Source organism: Ranitomeya imitator, chromosome 3 (assembly GCF_032444005.1).
Source record: "Ranitomeya imitator isolate aRanImi1 chromosome 3, aRanImi1.pri, whole genome shotgun sequence".
NCBI classification, from domain to species: Eukaryota; Metazoa; Chordata; class Amphibia; order Anura; family Dendrobatidae; genus Ranitomeya; species Ranitomeya imitator.
The window spans coordinates 564,679,412-564,697,274 of NC_091284.1; the positions used below are offsets into that span (position 1 = coordinate 564,679,412).

Sequence of the window (17,863 nt, forward strand, 5' to 3'; positions counted from 1 at the left end):
ATACTATGTGGCTGTGTTATATACTATTGTGGGGGTATATTATATACTATGGGGAGGTTGTGCTATATACTATGGGGAGTATATTCTATTCTATGGGGAGGCTGTGTTATATACTATGGGGGGCTGCATTATATTCTATTGGGGCTACATTATATATTATGGGGAGGTGGGCTGTATTATATTCTATGGGGGGCTGTATTAGATTTTATGAGGGATGATTGCATCATACTCTTTGATGTGGCTGCATTATATTCTGTGGTGAGGTGGGCTGTATTATATTCTATTCGGAGCTAAATTATATTCTATGGGGGGCTGCATTATATTTATATTCTTTGAGGGGTGATTGCATCATACTCTATGGGGGGCTGCATTAAACTATGAGGGGGGCTGCATTATATTCTATAGGGTGGCTGCATTATACTCTGGGGTGGCTGCATTATACTATATGTGGGCTGCATTATACTGTATTGAGGACAATGGGGAATATGTTATACTATATGAAGAACTATGGGGTGCATTATACTATAGGAAGTGAATTGTACTACATGGATGACTATGGCAGTGTATTATACTAAATGGAGCACTATTGAGGAGTGGATTATGCTATATGGAGGACTGAGCAGTGTATTTTAATATATGGGGGACTATAAGGAGTGCATTATACTATATGGAGGACTGTGGTGCATATTATAATATATGGAGGACTATGGGGTGTATTTTACTAAAGAAGTAAAATGCTGCATATTCAGATTGTTTTCAGCAGCACATCGCCGCTGTAAACTGTAGATGTGCTGCTGATAACATGATACTGTATGGTGATCTGTTAGTGATCTATTAGTGATCGTTCTGTCCCATCATTATTCCTCAGCTGGTGGAAAGAGGCCGGGAAATAAGCTTTGAACAACTTCAGTATTGTCGATCAAACTCATTTAGCGGCCTGAGATCAGCGCATGTAAATACAACTGAAATGCTTTTGTGTGATGTGCAATATGTTAGCATTTAGGGCCCCACTTTGCCTAAAACCGGCCCTGCTTACAAGTGTACAAAGATATTTTACAGTCACCATGTGACAAGTGGGCCTGTGTAACTTCAAATGCCAGGGCTGAATTTAAGTCACAGTCCGGCCCTGGTGCGTGATCAGTAATATGGTGTAGTTGGTTCTGCTGCATTTGGATAACATTACACAATTTTTTGTTTTTCATTCAAATTACACTAGAAAGCAGCACCATGCCATGATATCTTCTACATCAAAAAAATCTAATTTCAGTGTCAGTCAGAGACAGCTTGCTTACTTGTCATAACCGACTGTACTTTTTTTGCATTTCTTGTATAATCCTTTATGTGATGGGCAAATAATTATTTTATGACAATGCAAAATAAAATTCCCCGAAATCCAGACATTTAACTGTGACTGTCTGCCTTACAAAGATTGTGTGTGTCACACAGAACAATTTACTAGTACAATTTTTCAGGTACTGGCTTTTTGTGTTTCACTTATCTAACCTTTCTTAGTATGTCATTTTCGAGAATAGGGGGCTGTAATTTGTTAAACAAAGTGTAGAATCTACAGAATAAACTGTAGATGTTTTTGCACACCTGTTTTACTGGTCCAAATTGACAACCATACACACAACAGCTACAGTATACTGCAGCCTGCTGCTTTCTGTACATGTATTTACATACTTAGCATTTCATGTCACATTGTTTTTTGACAAGGGCAGAATAAATGCATTTAAAAAGTTATAGTTTTGAACAAAATATATGATAAAAGAAAAAGTGAGAATTACAGATGAGTGAACCTGATCTGCAAAGTTCATACTGGATATTTAGTGTTCAGTGCTGAACTCCGAGCACAATCTTCTCCTTGAAGTCCATTTTACAGGGAGAAAGAGGGAGACTTGATTTGTATGGAGTTTGTGTACCCAAACAAAACTTTGGACTAAACTCGATGAACCCAGACTTCCACAGGTCTGCTCTTCCCTAGTGAGAATGGCAATGGACACAGTATTGTAAAATAAAAAAAGACCCATACCACTGCTAAGAATATGAGAGTCACTAAAAGCAGCAAAAATGCCAACACAAGTCACATTTGGATTCCTTTACCTCTGGAAAGCTTATTAGTGAGGAATAAACAGAACTGAGAGCTCTATGGTATATATGGCACATCACTCAACTTAGTCATAGCCTTAAGATATTACCTCTGACAGCAAAGCTATCACTTTGAGTCAGTGCTTTGTGAAGAATGGTTTGTGTGATCACTGAAACTGAAATGGAGAAGATACAGACTAGATATTAGAAAAAACTATTTGACAGTTAGGGTGATCAATGACTGGAACAGGCAGCCACTAGAGGTGGTGAGTTCTCCTTCAATGGAAGTCTTCAAACAAAGGCTGGACAGACATCTGTCTGAGATGGTTAAGTAAAACCTGAATTGAGCAGGGAGTTGGACACGATGACCCAGGTGGTCCTCTTCCAATTCTAACATTCTATGGTTCTATGATCACAAGAAGGATAATTTTTAAATCCGTTTTCAACTTAAAAAACAGTTACTATTAGGTTAAGGCTGTGTTTGTGTTAAAGAGGTTGAAAGAGGTTGGATATAATCCTGGAAGACTTCAGAGCCTTACATATGTCTGTAGAGGCTTTGCATTATTGTGATTAGCTGTGAATACAATTGTTTGTCAAATTAAAATTTCAAATTATTTAATCATCTCTTCCTTTATATTTAAAACTAGCTGAAGAGCCCGGCATAGTAAATATCTGTGGTTAGTTATAGCACCTCACTCCTCTTATTTTCCCCATCACATCTTTCATTTTCCCTCTCACATCTCTCATTTTCTCCCTCACACCTCTCATTTTCCCCCTCACTCCTCTTATTTTCCCCCTCACTCCTCTCATTCCCCCCTAACACTTGTCATTTCGACCTCACATCTGTCATTTTCCGATCACTCCACTATTTTCCCTCACTCCTCTCATTTTGCACTCACACCATTTCATTTTCACCTCACACCTCTCATTTTCACCTCAGTATATACATGTTTGTCATCTCCCTTATATATAGTATACACCTGTATGTTATCTCCTGTATATAGTATATACCTGTATGTCATCTCCCCTGTATATAGTATATACCTATTGTGTGCCATCTCCCCTGTATATAGTATATACCTGTATGTCATCTCCTATATATAGTATATACATGTATGTCATCTCCTCCTGTATATAGTATATACCTGTGTGTCATCTCCCCTGTATATCATATATACCAGTAAGTCATCTCCTCCTGTATATAATATATACCTGTTGGTCATCTGCTCCTGTATATAGTATATACCTGTGTGTCATCTCCTCCTGTATAGAGTATATACTTGTATGTCATCTCCTCCTGTATATAGTATGTACCTGTATGTCATCTCCTCCTCTATATAGTATATACCTGTGTGTTATCTCTCCTGTATATAGTATATACCTGTGTGTTATCTCCCCTGTACATAGTATATATCTGTATGTCATCTCCTCCTGTAGTAGACCTCCTTCACACGTTATTTGGTCAGTATTTTTACCTCAGTATTTGTAAGCTAAACTGGCAGCCTGATAAATCCCCAGCCAACAGGAAGCCCTCCCCTTGGCAGTATATATTAGCTCACACATACACATAATAGACAGGTCATGTGACTGACAGCTGCCGTATTTCCTATATGGTATATTTGTTGCTCTTGTAGTTTGTCTGCTTATTAATCAGATTTTTATTTTTGAAGGATAATACCAGACTTGTGTGTGCTCTAGGGCGAGTTTCGTGTGTCAAGTTGTGTGCGTGTTCATATCCCCGTGTGTGGTGAGTATCCCATGTCGGGGCCCCACCTTAGCAACTGTACGGTATATACTCTTTGGCGCCATCGCTCTCATTCTTTAAGTCCCCCTTGTTCACATCTGGCAGCTGTCAATTTGCCTCCAACACTTTTCCTTTCACTTTTTCCCCATTATGTAGATAGGGGCAAAATTGTTTGGTGAATTGGAAAGCGCGGAGTTAAAATTTCACCTCACAACATAGCCTATGACGCTCTTGGGGTCCAGACGTGTGACTGTGCAAAATTTTGTGGCTGTAGCTGCGACGCCTCCAACACTTTTCCTTTCACTTTTTCCCCATTATGTAGATAGGGGCAAAATTGTTTGGTGAATTGGAAAGCGCGGGGTTAAAATTTCACCTCACAACATAGCCTATGACGCTCTCGGGGTCCAGACGTGTGACTGTACAAAATTTTGTGGCTGTAGCTGCGACGGTTCAGATGCCAATCCCGGACATACATACATACACACACACACATTCAGCTTTATATATTAGATATGTGAGCATTATTTTGATCAAAGTCTGTGTAACAGCATCCACCACATCAAAATTGCCATATTCAAGTAGAATGATACATTAAGCTGACTCACCTCTATTCTGAGCATCTACTATATAACTGTCTAAGGGTCACTTCCGTCTTTCTGTCTGTCCTTCTGTCTGTCCTTCTTTCTGTCATGGATATTCATTGGTCGCGGCCTTTGTCTGTCATGGAATCCAAGTCGCTGATTGGTCTCGCAAGCTGCCTGTCATGGCTGCCGTGACCAATCAGAGACGGCCACAGTCCGATTAGTCCCTCCGTACTCCCCTGCAGTCAGTGCTCAGCGCACACTCCATACTCCCCGCAGTCACCGCTCACACAGGGTTAATGCCAGCGGTAACGCACCGTGTTATGCTGCGGGTAACGCACTCCGTTCCCGCCGCTACTAACCCTGTGTGACCAAGATTTTACTATTGATGCTGCCTATGCAGCTTCAATAGTAAAAGGATCTAATGTTTAAGATAATAAAAAAAATAAAAAATCATTATATACTCACCTTCCGCCGCCTTTCCCGCTCCTCGCGACGCTCAAGTAACCGCTCCATGCAAGTGGCAGGTTCCGGTGGCAAGGATGGTATGTGACAAGGACCTGCCATGACATCACGGTCATGTGACCGCGATCTCATCACAGGTCCTGCGGACCTGCACGAGAAGGACCTGCCATGACGTCACGGTCAAGTGACCGCGACGTCATCACGGGTCCTGCGCTACCAACCCTGGGACCGGAAGCTGCCGAGTGTACCGCACACAGTTGACATTACTACAAGGGCTCCCTCGGAAGGTGAGTATATGTTTATTTTTTATCTTTTAACCTGTGACATATGTGGCTGGGTAATATACTACGTGACTGGCCAACATACTACGTGGCTGGGCAATATACTACGTGGCTCTGTGCTGTATACTACGTCGCTGTGCAATATACTACGTGGCTCTGTGCTGTATACTACGTGACTGGGCAATATACTACGTAACTGGGCAATATACTACGTGGCTGGGAAATATACTATGTGGCTGGGCAATATACTACATGGCTGGGCAATATACTACGTGGCTGGGCAATATACTACGTGGGCTTTGCAATATACTATGTGGACATGCATATTCTAGAATACCCAATGCATTAGAATCGGGCCACCATCTAGTTTACAAATAAAGTTGGAGTAAGTTAAATTTAGTTTTGTTCTGCTATAATTAAAAGCAACCTTTTATAAATGGGAAGAGTGCATGGCTAAAATGGAAGCAACGAAGTTCATTGCAAAATCATACTTTGTTGTCATATGCCCTGCACTAGCAGTATCAAACTGCTTAAAAACACTGTGGTTGTTTTATTCTAAGCTACTGTTGTCTCAAATTTTAGGTTAATTTGTTCCATAAACCGATCTTTCATGCATTGTACCGCATCTATTATGTGCTTTAGAGATGGTCTAGACATATTTTAGACATGTTTGATGATTCGTCACCATGCAGATGGTGGATGAGGAACAATATCTGGCCTTAAACATGATCCAGTGTGCCAAAATTATGCCAAACAATTTCAAAACTTTGTAGACCAATGCAACCCATCTATCGAATAGTATAAAATTGGACTAGACAGTCTAGATATGCACCAGAATTAGCTGATACATTTGACGCATTTTAAGACTATCTAGTCTGTTTGCATTTTATAAAATTTTAGGATTAGTAAATGAGCCCCTACTAATTTATTTAAATCCTGCATCTTCCTCCGTAGCACAGACTGAAAATAGAATTATCTTTGGTATATCTTTGTGAACAGTTGGGAACACTTAGTTGACGCCTCTAAATTCAGGGAAAATATAAATTTGAGATAAGTTTACAGTCAATAAACAGAGAGATTGGAGCATTTCAAAGATCTAATATATAAAGCTGAATGTGTGTGTGTATGTATGTATGTATGTATGTATGTATGTATGTGTGTATGTGTGTATGTCCGGGATTGGCATCTGCACCGTAGCAGCTACAGCCACAAAATTTTGCACAGTCACACGTCGGGACCCTGAGAGCGTCATAGGCTATGTTGTGAGGTGAAATTTTAACCCCGCGCGTTCCAATTCACCAAACAATTTTGCCCCTATCTAAATAATGGGGAAAAAGTGAAAGGAAAAGTGTTGGAGGCAAATTCACAGCTGCCAGATGTGAACAAGGGGAACTTAAAGAGTGAGAGCGATGGCGCAAAAGAGTATATACCGTACAGTCGCTAAGGTGGGGCCCCGACATGGGATACTCACCACACACGGGGATATGAACACACACACAAAATGCGCCACACACTACCACGTGCTTGAACACATATCACCCTCAGCACACATTTCACCACACATACACCAACCTCGCCACATGAAAATCGAAACACAAAAGTCGCCGCTCAAAACTCGCCACGCGCAAAACTCACCACATGCAAAACTAAGCTCACACAAATCTCGCCACACGTGCAAAACTCACCTCATGGAAAACTCGCCACACGCAAAACTTGGACACGTGGAAAAATTGCCACAGGCACAAAAGTTGCAACACATGCAAAAGTTGCCTCACACAAAACATGCACATACTCAAAACGCACCACACAGAAAACTCGCCACGCTCAAAACTCGCCATGCACAAAACTTGTTGCAGACAACTTGCTACACTAACCTGTCACATGCAACTCGACACACAAAAAGTTGCTACACGCATGTCACCACACAAAACTCTTCTCACAAAAGTCGCTACATGCATGTCGCCACACGGAACTCAACACACAACTTGACACATGAAACTCGCCCTAAAACACACACAAGTCTGGTATTATCCTTCAAAAATAAAAATCTGATTAATAAGCAGACAAACTACAAGAGCAACAACTGTACCATATAGGAAATACAGCAACTGTCAGTCACATGACCTGTCTATTATGTGTATGTGTGAGCTAATATATACTGCCAGGGGGGAGGTCTTCCTGTTGGCTGGGGAGTTATCAGGTTGCCAATTTTAGCTTACAAATACTGAGGTAAAAATACTGACCAAATAACGTGTGAATGCGGTCTAATACAGGAGGAGATGACATACAGATATATACTATATATAGGGGAGATGACACACAGATATATACTATGTACAGGAGAGATGAAACACAGGTATATACTATATACAGGAGGAGATGACACCCATGAATTTACTATAAACAGGAGGAGATAACATACAGGTATATACTATATACAGGAGGAGATGACACACTGTTATATACTATATACAGGGGAGATGACATACAGGTACATACTATATACAGGGGAGATGACACACAGGTATATACGATATACAGGGGAGATGACACACAGATATATACTATATACAGGGGAGATGACACACAGGTATATACTATATACAGGGGAGATGACATACAGGTACAAACTATATACCAGAGCAGATGACACACAGGTATATACTATATACAGGGGAGATGACATACAGGTACATACTATATACAGGGGAGATGACACACAGGTATATACTATATAGAGGGGAGATGACACACAGGTATATACTATATACAAGGGAGATGACACACAGGTATATAGTATATACAGAAGAGATGACATACAGGTATATACGATATACAGGGGAGATGACACACCGGTATATACTATATACAGGGGAGATGACACACAGGTATATACTATATACAGGGGAGATGACATACAGGTACATACTATATACAGGAGCAGATGACACACAGGTATATACTATATACAGGGGAGATGACATACAGGTACATACTATATACAGGGGAGATGACACACAGGTATATACTATATAGAGGGGAGATGACACACAGGTATATACGATATACAAGAGAGATGACACACAGGTATATACTATATACAGGAGGAGATGACACACCGGTATATACTATATACAGGAGGAGATGACATACATGTACATACTATATACAAGAGGAGATGATGAACAGGTACATACTATATACAGGGGAGATGACACACAGATATATACTATATACAGAAGGAGATGACACACAGGTATATACTATATACAGGAGGAGATGACACACAGGTTTATACTATATACAGGGGAGATGACACATGTATATACTATATACAAGAGGAAATGACACACAGATATATACTATATACAGGAGCAGATGACACACAGGTATATACTATATACAGGAGGAGATGACATACAGGTACATACTATATACAGGAGGAGATGACACACAGGTATATACTATATACAGGAGCAGATGACACACAGGTATATACTATATACAGGAGGAGATGACTTACAGGTATATACTATATACAGGAGGAGATTACACACGTATATACTATATACAGGAGGAGATGACATACAGGTATATACTATATAGAAGAGGAGATGACACATAGGTATAAAGAGGAGGAGATGACATACAGCAGGTATATACTATATACAGGGGAGATGACATACAGGTATATACTATATACAGAAGATGACAAACAGGTATATACTATATAAAGGAGGAGATGACATACAGGTATATAGTATATACAGAAGAGATGACATACAGGTATATACTATATACAGGAGGGGATGACACATAGGTATATACAATATACAGGAGGAGATGACATGCAGCAGGTATATACTATTTACAGGTGAGATGACATACAGGTATATACTATACACAGGAGATGACATACAGGTGTATACTATATATAAGGGAGATGACAAACATGTATATACTGTGGGTAAAATGAGAGGTGTGATGTGAAAATGAGGGATGTGAGGTGAAAATGAAAAGGTGTGAGTACAAAATGAGAGGAGTGAGGAAAAATAGTGGAGTGATCGGAAAATGACAGATGTGAGGTCGAAATGACAAGTGATAGGGGGGAATGAGAGGAGTGAGGGGGAATGAGAGGAGTGAGGGGGAAAATAAGAAGAGTGAGGGGGAGAATGAGAGGTATAAGGGAGAAAATGAGAGATGTGAGGGGTAAAATGAGAGGCGTGATGGGAAAATAAGAGAAGTGAGGTGCTATAACTAACCACAGATATTTACTACTAGATTGTGGCCCGATTCTAACGCATCGGGTGTTCTAGAATATGCATGTCCCCGTAGTATATGGACAATGATGATTCCAGAATTCGCGGCAGACTTTGCCCGTCGCTGATTGGTCGAGGCAACCTTTATGACATCATTGTCACCATGGCAACCATTATGACATCTACATTGATACTGTGCCCGTCGCTGAATCAGAGACGTGGGATTTCTACATCCTTTATGACATCATCGTCGCTGTGCCCGTTGCTGATTGGTCGAGGCCAATCCTGGCCTCGACCAATCAGACGCGGGGTGTCTACGTCCTTTATGACATCATCGTCACTGTGCCCGTCGCTGATTGGTCGAGGCCGCCAGGTCTCGACCAATTAGAGATGCGGGATTTCTACGTCGATACTGTGCCCGTCGCTGATTGGTCGAGGCCGCCAGGCCTCGACCAATCAGAGATGCGGGATTTCCAGGACAGACAGACAGACAGACAGAAAGACAGACAGACAGAAAGACAGACAGACGGAAAAACCCTTAGACAATTATATGTATAGATGCCCAGGCAACGGGCTCTTCAGCTAGTATATTTATATACCATAACACCAGACTGAGTCACATGAAATAAAGGATAAAAGTATGAAAATATCTGAAATATATGCAATACAGTCAGAATAAATGTAGCAGCTAAGACGAACACTAATCTGTTTTACCAATGTTTCACTTTATTTTTCAAGGCATCGCATATTTATTCATGATTTGTAAAAGCTGTGTATGATTCACATGAAGCACACATCAGCAGGTGTGTAACAAAATAAACTAGTTTAGGAACCACAAAATCAAGCCCAAAAAGCTGAATGTTGATTTGCAGGCTGAGTCAGAGGTTCTAAATCTGGTTCCGTATGCGTTGATTATTTGGAAGAGCTAAATACAGAGCATTTATCTGTTCCTGTCAGCACACCTTTGTCTTCTTTGTTCCATGACAGTATCCACTGTTGCAACTTAACAAAAAACTTTTGTTTGGCAAAAGCTTTAACACACTTAGAGGAGGTTGTCTCATCTTGTTAAATGGGTAAAATCACAAAAACAAGCATCTTTTCAATTTACTATTAAAAATCCTTTCTGTTCTCAAGAACAGAGAAATTTTTAATTCTATAGTTTATAGGTTTTTGTCAAGATAACCTGTCTTCATAGAGGTGGATGATTTCCTAGGCAAGGAGCTTGGGGATCAGTCTGTCTGATAAACCTAAGGTGGCAGGAGTATGATCCCAGGACAAATTTTCTCGGGTGGCTCCAAAATAGCTGCTGGTGACACATCTTGTCTGATTATCTTCTAGCAACAAAGGGGCATGTGTTTGCAAGCTCTTTAATATACAGCTTGTAAGCACTGCTCTGACACTGGTCAAATCTGGCCAGCTTCAGACCTCTTCCATCCCTCCGATGCTGCAGAGTCAAAGCTGCCACTGCCAGCAGCATTGAAGAGCACACAATTCAGGCAGCAGCTCAGCCACAGCATGAAGTTTCAAACATCAGGACCACACTGTCCCCTGGTAAGCAGGAAACATGGAAGCAGTGGAGTAGTGAGCGCCTGAAAAAAATATAGGAATGATATAAAGGAAGATTTGTGGATTATATCCGCACTGCTAATCAATTCGAAGCCAGATGTAGTGAAGGAATTATGGTGGTTTATTCTTTTATTGGTTTATTGAAAAAAAATATAAGTACACTTCTTTTAACAGCTATTAGCCAAATGCACGTTAATCTTTCAGCTATTCCTTCTAACTCCCACATACACACTCAGCTTGGCTGAGCACGCATGTATTTTCTATGGAGGAGGGAAGTAATCTACAAGAAACCTCTAACAGCAAGTTATCTCCCTTGAAAATTTAAGTTTGAGTGTTGCAATTCAACATATACAGTTGTGTGAAAAAGTGTTTGCCCCCTTCCTGGTTGCCTATTCTTTTGCATGTTTGTAAGGGGGTTCAATGGCAGTGCTATTTCCCCCCCCCCCATACTTGTACCATTATGTTTTATTGTAATACATGGTTTACTGTTGAATTGCATATTTTGTGGTATATTGATCTAATGCTCCTGTACAAAGTATGTTATTTGGCTATGGAAAGAGTAGTTTTCCAATAGATCCACTAGAGGGAGAACCTTGTATTAGTAAGTTTGCACACCATGCATAGTTAACATAGGAGGGGCCACTGTGAGATAAGATAGGGAGTATTTCCTGTTTTCAGTAATAAGAAGCCTGGGAGCTGAACAGCTCAGGAGGCCCTGAGTGCCCAGACAGTCCCGACGGGCTTAATAACCAGGACCGCACAGTGATCATGAAATGTTCCAAGGGAAAAGCCCAGCTATCCAGGGCCAGTAGGCTAGATCAGCAGCAGTGATAGCATTAGTAAGAATTGGAGCTGCAGGAGAAGTCACAGCAGTAACAAAGGGCAGGTCACTCACCATGTGGCGGATCATTGTATGGGCTGATGCCTTCAGATCCGTGTGAAACGGCTGAGGGAATCCCAAGCGCAGAGAGTCTGAACAGGGAGGACAATGAGGAACTGTATGATATGGTCCATCCTGAGCACATGCTGTGTGACAAGGAGAAGAGTACAGGGAAAGAGGAAGAATTGTGTGATGTGCAATCTGTTGTTGATGCTGTAATGAAAATGGATGTGCTGCGAAAACATGAAAGTAAAGTTTTGCCTTTGAAGCTTGAAACTGACTCTTTGTCTTTAAGTGGAACTACTGCAGCAGTTGAACTTCAGCCAGCCCGATGGGACCCCGACGGTACAGAAGGTGAAGTGGAAGGTATGCTGCAGTGGGGACACTATTTTCATTTTCTCGGCCATGATTATGGCCTTGTCTCTGCCTCTCACATGTTTGTCACACTTAAATGTTTTAGATCACCAAACAAATTTAAATATTAGGCAAAGATAGCACAAGTAAACACAAATGCAGTTTTTAAATAAAGGTCTTTATTATTAAGGGAAAAATAAATTCAAATCTACAGGGCCCTGTGTTAAAAAGTGATTGCACCCTAAATCTAATAACTGGTTGGGCCACCATTAGCAATCAAGCCTTTGCTATAACTGACAATGAGTCTTTTACAATGCTCTGAAGGAATTTTGGACCACTTATCTTTGCAGAATTGTTGCAATTCAGCCACATTGAAGGATTTCTAAGCATGAACGGCCTTTATAGATCATGGCAGAGCATCTCAATCAGATTAAGGCTATGACCTTGACTAGGCCACTCCAGAGACTTAACTTTGTTTTTCTTAAGTCATTCAGACATGGACTTGCTGATGTATTATGGATCATTGTCCTGCTGAATAACACAATTATGCTTCAGCTTGAGGTCACGAAAAGATGGGCGGACATTCTCTTTCAGGATTTTTGGTAGACTGCACAATTCGTGGTTCCATTTACTACAGCAAGTCCAGGTCCTGAATCAGCAAACCAGCCCCAGACCATCATACTACCACCATATTTTCTGTAGGTATGATGTTTCTTTTTTGAAATGCTGTGTGAATTCTAAGCCAGATTTAATGGGACATGCATCTTCCAAAAAGTTAAACTTTTTTCTCGTCAGTCTACAGATTATTCTCTCAAAAGTCTTGGAGGTCATCAAGATGTTTTCTGGCAAAACTGATATGAGCCTTTATGTTCTTATTGCTCAGTAGTGGTTTTCATCATGGAACACTGCCATGCAGGCCATTTTTGCCCAGTCTCTTTCTTATGGTGGAGTCATGAACATTGACCTTAGCTAAGGCAAGTGAGGCTTTCAGTTCTTTGGATGATATTGTGGAGTTTTTTGTGACCTCTTGGATGAGTTTTGTTGTGCTCTTTTTGCAATTTTGAAGGGCCGGACACTCCTGGGAAGGTTCACCACTGTTACAGTACATGTTTTTGTGATTTGTGGATAACAGCTCTCACTGTGGTTCACTGGAGTCCCCAAGCTTTATAAATGGCTTTATAACCTTTTCCAGACTGATAGCTCTCAATTACTTTGTTTCTCATTTGTTCCAGAATTTATTTGGATCGTGACATGATAGCTATTTCAGGCAAGCTCTGTTTAAGTGATTTCTTGATTCAGGACAGGTGTGGCAGTAATCAGGCCTGAGTGTGATTAGGGGATTTGAACTCAGCTTCCCAAAGATGTGATAAACCACAGTTAATTTAGGTTTAAAGGGAGGGCAATCATTTTTTCACACAGTTCCTTACTTGTGTTATCTTTGTCTAATATTAATTTGTTTGGTGATCTGAAACCTTTAAGTGTGACAAACAAGCAAAATAATAGGAAAGCAGGAAGGGAGCAAACACTTTTTCATGCAACTGTATATATCTTTTATAGTCTTCATTATTATGTAAATTACCATTCCTTTTTACACAGTGTCCTCTCTTGTTATATACAGCAATGTCCCTTACATATCAGATTATTTATAGTGCCCTGTTCTTATTACATACTGTCCTCTCTTGTTAGATACACTGAATGGCAAAAAGGTAACAATGTTTTGAACTTTTGACTTTCAGGCTCAATATCTCACCATAAACTACTGCTTTGAACATGCGACTACCATCATTTTATCATTTTATAGACAATCATCTTGGCCTTCTCATACATAAATTTGTCTTGCAACTATTTAGCATGTGCTTAGTAATGCAGATTCTTGTCATGTCACTGCATTATCTCTGTTTTGCTCTTGGTGGTAAAAAAAAAACCTTTTTCTTCCTGTATACTACAAAATACAACTTGTTTTCACATTCCTTAATAGTTCAGGGTCTTATTACTTTGATTCCCAAGCTATAGAATGATATTTACATCCAGATACTTACCGCAGATGACTAGTCTGATAACAGTTGTTTTCTTCTGTTTCTTCTCCATCTGATCAGACCTTAATGTCAACATCTTTCAGCCATGACTTGTTTTGTCACAATGATCACCGCAGCCCTGAAAATAACAAGGTTATATATATTGCATACATACATGTGTCTCCGTCGCCCTGGGCCCCTGACTACAGATATGTACCCCACCATTAATGTGCTATAAGCCATGCATCAAACAAAATATAAACTGATAAGCAGCACTGTAACCCCCATTAACTACAATGTCTGCCTCCCAATAAGATAAATTATTTAGTCTCTGTGACTTTCCCCAATTAACTTAAAGCAATGTGAACATGCTACGCTTTTGTTGATGAAAATATGCAAGGATTTACAATACAAGCAAAGTGAATGAGATCCCTGAAGTCTAATGCACAAGTTGCTTATCTTTCTTTGCAGATTTGCAGCAGAACAAAGTCTCCTGTACATCAATTCTTGCAGTATATTTCACTCACACTTACAAGTGGGGAAAATATGCAACAAAAGCATGTAAAAAAAAGTGGCAAAAAATATATTTTACATAGAGATTTTGTCACGCACGTACATGGGTAAATCCGGCGAATGACAAAGGATACAACTACGACGGGATGGAAAAAGGTAGAAGAAGGCCCTAAATAAATGTAAGGAGCAAGGGACACAACCTGTTCCTGTCCCTAAACTCTCCTAACACTTTATGTGGGTCCTTCTCCCCGTCAATGTCACCTGCCTAGTCCCTGATTGTCATACTCAGCTTCAGGCTCTGGTGCCAACCTCCACAGCAGCATAGAAAGCAGCACCCGGTATCTGAACTCCCACAACTGCAGCAAAACTAACAACACAGGCGTGCTCCTCACTCCAGGCTAGTCTGAATAGAATGACTCAATTACCGACAATCAGCTGATGGGTCATGTGACTATTTAAAGGATGGTGGGAGTGGTTACCAACCAACATCAGGTGACCAGCCTTAAAGCAGCTGCCAGCAAGAGACTGACATTACAGTAATTCTTGCTGAGCCAAAAGGAAAAAACAACATTTAAGTGACAGCAGAACCAGAGCTGCCACAAATCCCATAATGAATTATGACATTGCTTCCCGCCAACATATTAGGATATGCAGCAGAATTATTGCGTATGAACAGCCTTAGTTCCTTTTACATGTCTCACCCGTGCATTATAATTTCTTGATAGTGTCATGCTGAATTTGGGGTCGGAAGAGACTTTATCAGGTACTTAACATCCACCGCCATCTCCCAATTCACTACAAGTCCCTGATTGCGTCTTCTCCCACTTTTCAATTAGTTGAAAAGTGTCCTATGCACCTTACCCCCTTCTCTCCAACTTCCCCAAAAATTTTAATTCCCTGATAGTGTCATAAAGAATTGTGGGTTGGGAGAGGACGCTATCAGGGAATTAGTATCCATCCCTAGAACGCATATTGGGGGCCTTTTAGGCCCCCATGCTTACATTTTTGCTATTATCTGCAAAATTACTTTAGTTAGAATTTTGAAACTCCCGGTATTCCTCAAGTATGTCGTTGTTGATGATATCCAGTTGTTCATATCATTTTTTTCATAGGCATTTTGGTGTAACAATGCTTGTTTGGTGAAAACTACATCTGTACGAATTGGGGGCCTTTTAGGCCTGCACTATTTTTATCATGTTCTCAGTAGTAGTAGTGTTTGTGTCTCAAGTTACTTTATTTGTACTCAGTAATGCTGGTGGAGGGGCCAGGGTGTGGATAATAACATGTCAGGATGTCATGTGATTTTTGGAGGAAGTGATAAGGCCATGACATCACCTCAGGTCCTTCGGAACACAGTATTGAGCTGTGTATAGAGTACTGAGGACAGTATACACTGTGAGCTAATTGCTGAAGGACCTGTGATAAGATAAGCTGTTGAGAGGAAATCTGATTCTTTTTCAGTTTCTGTTTCTAAGAAGCTTGCAAAGGCTAGAGCTTGTGAGCCACAAAAATCCAGAGAATTGTACACCACCTAAAAGTATAAAAGGTAAGAGCTGCTGAGGGTGAGAGGAAGAAGGGGGGACATTACACTTACAGAGTGTCACACACAAGCAAAGAGTGGACAACCCTGATTCTGTTCATCATTTTTTCTTTTAGTTTGCTAACATCTAGTCAGCAATGGCACACTCTTCCTCCAAGTGTCTGACTGACCAAGAGATTGAAGCTATTATGTTTCAAAGCGATGATGAAAGTGAACTATCTTTGTCTGATGAAGACTATCTGCCACCAGCTAATCAAACATCCTCATCCAGTGATTCTTCTGATGATGAAGAAGTGAATCTAGTGGATCCTCAAGAAGTGATAAGCAGAACATCCAAAACGAATGTTTTTTGGGACAGTAATCCTACATTAGAAGGACGTACTCCAACACACAATATTGTGAGACAGGCTCAAGGAGCTGTGGGAAGTCCTAGTTACTTTACCCCTAAAGATGTATTCTGTACTTATTTTTCTGACAATATTGCAGAAGAAGTCCTATTATGTTCAAATATAATTGTGAGGAAGGTGCTCACTGAGTGAGAGGTGCTCTGGAAAAAATAGCAATAATATGAAAAAACTCCGGCACACTATTGACACTAGAAAAGTCTCTTATTCATTGATTATTTTTATTTCAAAAACAGCTGTGAATTTCCAAAATATTGTTATCTCATATTTCAAAATAACGGTGGGATTTCCAAAAATACTTTTCTCATACTTTGTATGGACATAAAAATAAATCCGTTTTATCTCAACGTTTCGGCTGTAAAGCCTTTTTCAAGAGATTCAATGTCCCTCTGAAACACATATGAAGAGATATGACAAAAAAACAGAAACATAAACAAACATAAATAAAGGGGGAACAAAGTTCAATGTGACCGCCTTAATGTGTAAATCTTACATATTTCACCATATAAATGTCATAGAATGACAATCCCATATTATACATAATGAGGAGACATCACATAGTATGGTGTTTCCACAAAGTGTTAACTATAAAGTAAACGGTCATCTTAGGGGAAACACCCTGGTTGAATTAGATTCTGTTCAATTATAATATACTAGATTGTGGCCCGATTCTAACGCATCGGGTATTCTAGAATATGCATGTCCCCGTAGTATATGGACAATGATGATTCCAGAATTCGGGGCAGACTGTGCCCGTCGCTGATTGGTCGAGGCAACCTTTATGACATCATCGTCGCCATGGCAACCATTATGACATCTACGTCGATACTGTGCCCGTCGCTGATTGGTCGAGGCGAATTCGCGGCAGACTGTGCCCGTCGCTGATTGGTCGAGGCAACCTTTATGACATCATCGTCGCCATGCTGTGCCCGTCTCTGATTGGTCGAGGCCGCATCGGGTATTTTAGAATATGCATGTCCCCGTAGTATATGGACAATGATGATTCCAGAATTCGCGGCAGACTGTGCCCGTCGCTGATTGGTCGAGGCAACCTTTATGACATTATTGTTGCCATGGTAACCATTATGACATCTAAGTCGATACTGTGCCAGTCGCTGATTGGTTGAGGCAAATTCACGGCAGACTGTGCCCGTCGCTGATTGGTCGAGGCAA

The 17,863-nt window shown here is 40.5% G+C and overlaps 1 long non-coding RNA gene across 1 annotated transcript in view; it reads left to right on the plus strand.

Moving 5' to 3' along the window:
• Positions 1–17,014, plus strand: part of LOC138672208 (uncharacterized) — a 119,087-nt gene extending 102,073 nt beyond the window's left edge. Inside the window, exons 2-3 of the long non-coding RNA XR_011319639.1 lie at positions 16,208–16,292; positions 16,403–17,014. This is a non-coding gene — a long non-coding RNA (uncharacterized lncRNA). The remainder of the gene's footprint in view (positions 1–16,207; positions 16,293–16,402) is intronic.
• The last annotated feature ends 849 nt before the right edge of the window (positions 17,015–17,863 follow it).